Source organism: Lontra canadensis, unplaced genomic scaffold (assembly GCF_010015895.1).
Source record: "Lontra canadensis isolate GAN:19392208 unplaced genomic scaffold, GSC_riverotter_1.0 scaffold59, whole genome shotgun sequence".
Lineage (NCBI taxonomy): Eukaryota > Metazoa > Chordata > Mammalia > Carnivora > Mustelidae > Lontra > Lontra canadensis.
The window spans coordinates 12,792,433-12,799,061 of NW_022631053.1; the positions used below are offsets into that span (position 1 = coordinate 12,792,433).

The 6,629-nt window shown below is 38.3% G+C and overlaps 1 pseudogene; it reads right to left on the reverse strand.

The window, feature by feature from the left end:
* Positions 1-3,852: 3,852 nt before the first annotated feature.
* LOC116879077 lies at positions 3,853-4,056 on the reverse strand (annotated as a pseudogene).
* Between the last annotated feature and the right edge of the window lie 2,573 nt (positions 4,057-6,629).

The window sequence follows — 6,629 nt, forward strand, 5'->3', positions numbered from 1 at the left end:
ATGGCTAAAGCATTAACGTAAAGAGAATGAAAAACAGATTGGAAACTACATTGGCTTCTTCGCTATTCCCCAACCGAGGCACACTCAGTCATAGGGCTTTTATTCTTGCTGTTCTCCCTTCCTGAAATACTCTCCCTCAATTCCTGTGTGAATATTTTTTTTAAGATTTTTTATTAAAATGTTACCTTCTCAATCAGCCCACCCCGATCATCTCACTTAAAATTGACATCCTCCCAATGCAGAATTCTCATTTCCTTTTCTTCCTCCTTATTTCTCCATAGTGCTTTTTATCAACTACAAAACAACACATTCTTTCTGCATTCATTTGATTTATTGACTATCTTGTAGAAAATGACTGCCTTCTTTTCCCTTTGGAATTTGAGTTAAGTATGGCTTAAACTGACTCGCTAGTGTTCATTTCTGAATGCTTATTTGATAAAACAAATAGTCCATGGGGGGCACGGTAAGTACTCAATAAATATTTGTTGACTGTGAAAAAGAAAGGATTGAAGAGTTAGGAACCCAAACAACACAGAGTACTCATAATGCCATGCCTTTTGCTTGACTCTGACTTCACGTGCTGTTCTCTGAACCTGGGATCTATTCACTCCTCTGCCTTACCCAGACTGTTTTCAACCAGGTAAACTCTTGTTTATCCTCTAAAATAGTACTAGCTGGTATTTGTTTTGTGACACTCAAACTCTCCTCTCACACCCACACCCAGATAGTCATCACTACTTCTGTACTATACTTTACACAAATTTATTATTCTACTGTTACATTTTATTGTATGCATTTTTTGGTATATCTTTCTCTTTAAAAAAAGTTTTATTTATTTATTTGACAGAGAGATAGACTGAGCCAGAGGGCACAAGTGGAGGGAATGAATGACAAGTGGAGGGAGAGGGAGAAGCAGGCTCTGCACTGAGCAGGGAGCCTGATACTGGCGTAGATCTCAGGCCCATGGGATCCTGACCTGAGCCGAAGGCAGATGCTTAACCATCTGAGCCACCCAGGTACCCCTTGGTATATCTTTCTTTGTTACAAATAAAAAGTTCCTTGAAGACAAGGATTATATTTTGTTGGTTGGGAATTCTGGTGAGAACTAAAAAATCTGTTACTGCCCTCTCCTTCTTATTACATATTATCTTAGAAGTGTTCAGAGAAGGTGACATATGATTTAGATCTTTAAAAACAAATAAATTTAACTAGAAAAAGGGTAAGGGATAGCATAGATATAGTTTCATTCATGAGAGTTAGAAATTACATGACTTTTTAAGTTTACTCATATTTGAAAGGGAAAGCATAGATTTGTGAGGATCAGGTTAACCAGTTACTATGGAAAGAATATCTATCACTTTTTACCTTAATGAGGTAATAAGTTGAAGGTTCATTATGAGAAATATGAAAACTTGCTGGTAAAAACATGGAAAATTATAAATCCACCGGAAGAAGTAGAGATATGTAAAATTAAAATTTGGGGACTCAGATCTTGCTTGTTGCTGAAGCAAAGGAGGTCAGAAGTGCCATCCCTTAGTCTCATTGCCCTTCCTTTGAGTATTCAGTACTCAGAGGAACATGCAGCACAAATACCTCAGTACATAAGGAATGCACAAAGCACAGTTTAAGAAGAAAGCATTACCTACTTACAGTAAATCTGAGCTTGATGCTGCCATCCAATTATCAGATTAGAAGCAATATATAAAAGAAAATTTATTTTAACCTTTAGATGGGCATAGTCATTCATTTAAAACAAATCTGTACAATTTGACATTGCAATAAAATTGGCTCAAAACTTGGATTCCTCTCAGCTCCTTGTCCACCTGAAGAAAGTTTATACATATATTTTTTATATATATGTCAATCAGGTATACATGACTAGAAACTGTTTATCCTACCTTTTCAGTTTAGCTGAATGCCTGATTTTTTTCTGTGTTGCTATTGCTGTTACAACTTTATTAGTCATTCTAGCTTAAGTGGGTATTTCTTATACTATCAAGAATTCTTTTGTTGAGTAGCAAATTCCCCATGTGAATGCAAAGAAATAGGACATGGGCCAGGTCAGTTACAAAAGGAAAAAGAGACTGCAGTGGTTCATTTGGGTTGTAAGTTTGAAAATGATATGAAAGCCTGGAGTTTCTCATGTGTTGCACAATTCTTTGGAGAGGATATTTGCAGAGGTCAACAGGATTGGTAGGAAATACAAAGCTATTGACACAAGGATTATTCCATTCTGGGATGGTCTCCCACTCTGAAAAAAAATCTGAAACTCCTCCTGTTTAAATCTCCCCCCTAATTTAAAATTCTCTAATAGGGATACCTAGGTGCCTAAGTCGATCAAGTGTCTGACTCTTGATTTTGGCTCATGTCATGATCTCAGGGTTCTGGGATCGAGCCCTGCCTATGTGGAGCCCTAAGTGGAGCTCCATGCTCAGCATGGAGTCTGCTTGAGATTCTCTCTCTCCCTCTGCCCCTACCCCACCTCAAATAAATAAATCAATCTTGAAACAAAATAAAATTCTCCAATGGCCTTGCGTTATAGTTTGAATGTCCAACGCTTTCCATTATAAGTGATCTGGCTCCTACCTACTTCTCCAACCTTACCTCAAACCACTCAGCTCCCCACTCACTGTGCTTCAGCCACAATTAGCCTCAATTCTGAACCTTGAATGCCAAACTCAGCACTCTTTCTTTCTTTCTTTCTTCCTTCCTTCCTTCCTTCCTTCCTTCCTTCCTTCCTTTCTTTCTTTCTTTCCCTTTCTTTCTTTCTTTCTTTCTTTCTTTTCTTTCTCTTTTCTTTTCTTTTCTTTCTTCTCCTTCTCCTTCTCCTTCTTCTTCTTCTTCTTCTTCTTCTTTTTTTTTGGTTTTGTTTTTAAGATTTTACTTATTTATTTGACAGAGAGGGCCAGAGAAGGAACACAAGCAGGGGGAGTGGGAGAGGGAGAACAAGGCTTCCTACCGAGCAGGGAGCCTGGGATCATGACCTGAGCCAAAGGCAGATGCTTAATGACTGAGCCACCCAGCACCCCAGTGCTGTTTCTTTTTTCTAGAGGGCTCTATTCCTGGCTCTTTTATAATTATACTTCTAAGATTTTTCAAGTCTAATCTTACCCGCTACCTCTCACAGAAGACTTGGTGATGACAAGACTGGGCATATTACAGTAGGAACAACTGCTCTTGAGCCATCAGCTGAATCCTGACAACTCTCTGAAATTAAACCATAAATTCAATCAGGTGCAACAAAAGAAAATAGAAACTTCCTACCAGTCCCCTGTTTAGTTTTTTTCATTCCTCCTTCCTCCTTTTGTGATCATGCTATGGTGTATTGGCAACAATAAATGCCAATTTGTTTGGATTATTTTCCCAGCATTCAACTAGATGCTCAATTCCAAAATGTAGATGTCATCCTCCATTCTTCCCTTTCCCTCACTCAGTGATTTGATCTATTAATCATTCATATTAACCATCCTCCTGATCACATTCTAATGTATCACAGTCCTGCCATTATGATCAAAGCTACCATTAACTTTTTCTAAGCCTAGTGCTTCTTGGTCTCCCTCCTTTCATTCCTAACTATTTGTTAAATCACCCATTGTTAAATCAATCATTTAAGAACAGGAATCAGTTTAGATCACTCACCCATCAAATACTTTACAAAGACTTTGCATTACAGTTTGAATGTCCAGTTTTTCCACTACAAATAGTCTGTCTCTTCCGCACCTCTCTGACCTCATCTCAAGCCACTTAATTCTTTGTATACTAAGTTTCCAGACACTCTGGCCTTGATTCTGTTTTTCAAATGTGCCAAACTCAGTCTGTTGTTCCTTTTTTCTTTCTTTCTTTTTTTTTCCTTCCACCAGACTACGTCCTCTTACTTCCGGAAGGAGAAGAAGAAGGATCATCAGTGGCAATAGACGGTTGTGGAAGCAACACCGAGAGCCAGCTTCACGCTGAGGAGAAAGCCCTGCGCCTCCTCCTCATGGTTTCAGGGATTCTACATTCAGAGAAACTTCTCCAGTAACAAACCATAGACATGATCCCTGAAAGCATGGTTTTTGCTGTTCCTTTTTTCTAAAACTCTTCTGGCTCTTCATATGATTGGCTTTCTGTGGCTTTTAATCTTAAGTGTTACCTCTCAGAGAAGATTCCTGTGACAACACTCCTAACCTATTTCCCCCAACTCAGATTCTCTATCATATCACAATATTGCTTTTACTTCAGAGCACTTCACTGTGAAACATAATATTTGTCATTTAGATGTTTGTCTGTATATCTTTTCTTTTTTTTTCTCTAGAATGTAGGCTCCATGAGGACAAGGACCTGGGCTGTCTTATTAACTATTATCTCCCCACTGCTAGAACAGCACATGGCACATCGTACTGGTCAACAAACATTTCAACAAATATTTTAGAAAAACTAAACAACAATTATGGCAGGTGAGTTCTTCTTTCTTCTTCTCCTTCTACTACTACTTCTTCTTCTTCTCCCCCTCCTTCCCCTCCTCCTCCCCATCCCTTCCTCCTTCTTCCTCCTCCTCCTCCCCCTCCTTCCTCTTCTTCTTCTCCTTCTCCTTTTTCTTCTTCTTCCTCCTCCTCCTTCTCTTCTTCTTCCTCCTCCTCCTCCTCCTCCTCCTCCTCTCCTTCTTCTTCTTCTTCTTCTTCTTCTTCTTCTTCTTCTTCTTCTTCTTCTTCCTCTTCTTTAATATCCATGGCAGGCCATATAATGATCTGTGAACACTGCTGGTGAGCACTCACACAGTCTAGACTGACAATTCCCTCTGGAGAGACTGTCCTGTAGGGTTGTCCATCTGGACTTTCCAGAGCAGGCTGCTTGGTTTTGTGACTTAGAGCAGTCCGTGGGCTCCAGAGACTTGTACTCCATTGCTACAGTACATCTAAGAGAAGCTTTCTGACATTTTTACATCAAACAACCTGGTGTCTTATTTACCGGTGGTGGTCTTTCCTCATTCCTTCAAATAATTGAAATTGCCTCATAATTTCTGATTATGTCCCCCCAACTTTCACTCCCCCTACATAGACTAAATTTCCCCAAACCTGGAGTAAACATAAGCTTTATACCAAAGGGAAGAAAGGAAGAGCTGGAAATCTACTCTATTAAACCATAAATAGACCTATAAGGCAATACAATCATAAGACTGAGTCCAGAGATTCTAACTCTAATTTATTTCTGTTATAAATTTATGAAAAACATTTCTTGAAACCTACTTTTTCAGAGAAAGATTCATTCCTCGGAGAATAAAATGATATTGCTACACTACAAAGGAATGGAAATTTCCAGAATATAAACCTGCAGAGTGAGAGGCTTGTCTTGTTAGGGCAGTACACATGGAGACTTTGCCATGTATTTTTTAATATAGTTTCAGTTTCAAAACACCTTTACAGATAAAACTTCATGTATAAAGGATAATAATGATTACCTAAATGTAAATCTCTTCAACCCTTACCTCCCAAAACATAAGAGCAATAAGGAAGATAAATAAAGCCACATGTGACCCAAATCTTCAGCATTGCTAGAAGAGAGAAATATCAAATTCATATTACTTTTAAGAAATAAATAAATACCAAATTCCATAGTTCTCACTGCTGCTGCCTGCCTGTGTTGTGTCTGAAGAGTAAGCAAAGGGAGGCTAAAAGATTCCTTGGGGAACAGTACACAGATGAGATACAGGAAAAGCACCCTAGGAAAAAAAGAATTCAACACCAAAATCCAAATAATGGTCTGAATCTAGAAATTCACAGCACCAAGCATCTGGAAGGTACTTGAAAATGAGAAGGTGGTAAGCTTAGAGAATTATTGCTGGGAGAGAAAGGTAAACAGAGAAAATTAGTGCCTCTTGGGAATATGTAGTAGTAAAGAAGGGGAAAAAAAGAGTAAAAAGGCGTGGGAGAGAAGTAACAATCTTACAGAAACGAAGAACTAAAACAACTTGGCCAGCACTACCATCACCAAAAGAAACAATAGTATCCTTTAATTAGACTATAGTTTGACAAACTGAAAGAGGTCACTCTCAAACAAGGAATCTTGTCCATCAGATGTTCTGAAATAGAAAAAAAGTCAAATTTCATATATTGCTATTGAAAGAAGAAAACACAAACTGAATCAAAGATACCAGCTGAGAAAATTCTCCTCAACCACATGCACACACACACACACACACACCTGGAGAGAACTGCAACACCACACTTGAATTAGAATTTTAAATCCTCAATTGAGAATTTAAAGGGTTTTTTTTGGTTTTTTTGTTTGTTTGTTTGTTTTTGTTTTTTTTAAGTAAGAATCAGGAATGCCTGGGTGGTTCAGCCTGCCTGCCTGCCTTTGGCTCAGGTCATGATCCCAGGGTCCTGGGATCTAGTGCTATGTCCAGCTCTCTGCTTATCTGGGAATCTGCTTCTCCCTCTCTGCCCCGCCCCCCACTCCCGCTTATCTCTCTCTCAAATAAATAAATAAAATCCTTTAACAAAAATAAATAAATAAAAATTAAGAATAGAAATGGTCCCCAAAACAACAACAACAAAACTCTCATAGGAAGAGAGCAATAAGAGTTTAGTTAGCTAAAAAATATATAAACAAAGATATAAACTATTTTTAAAAAAGAATAAATTACAAAA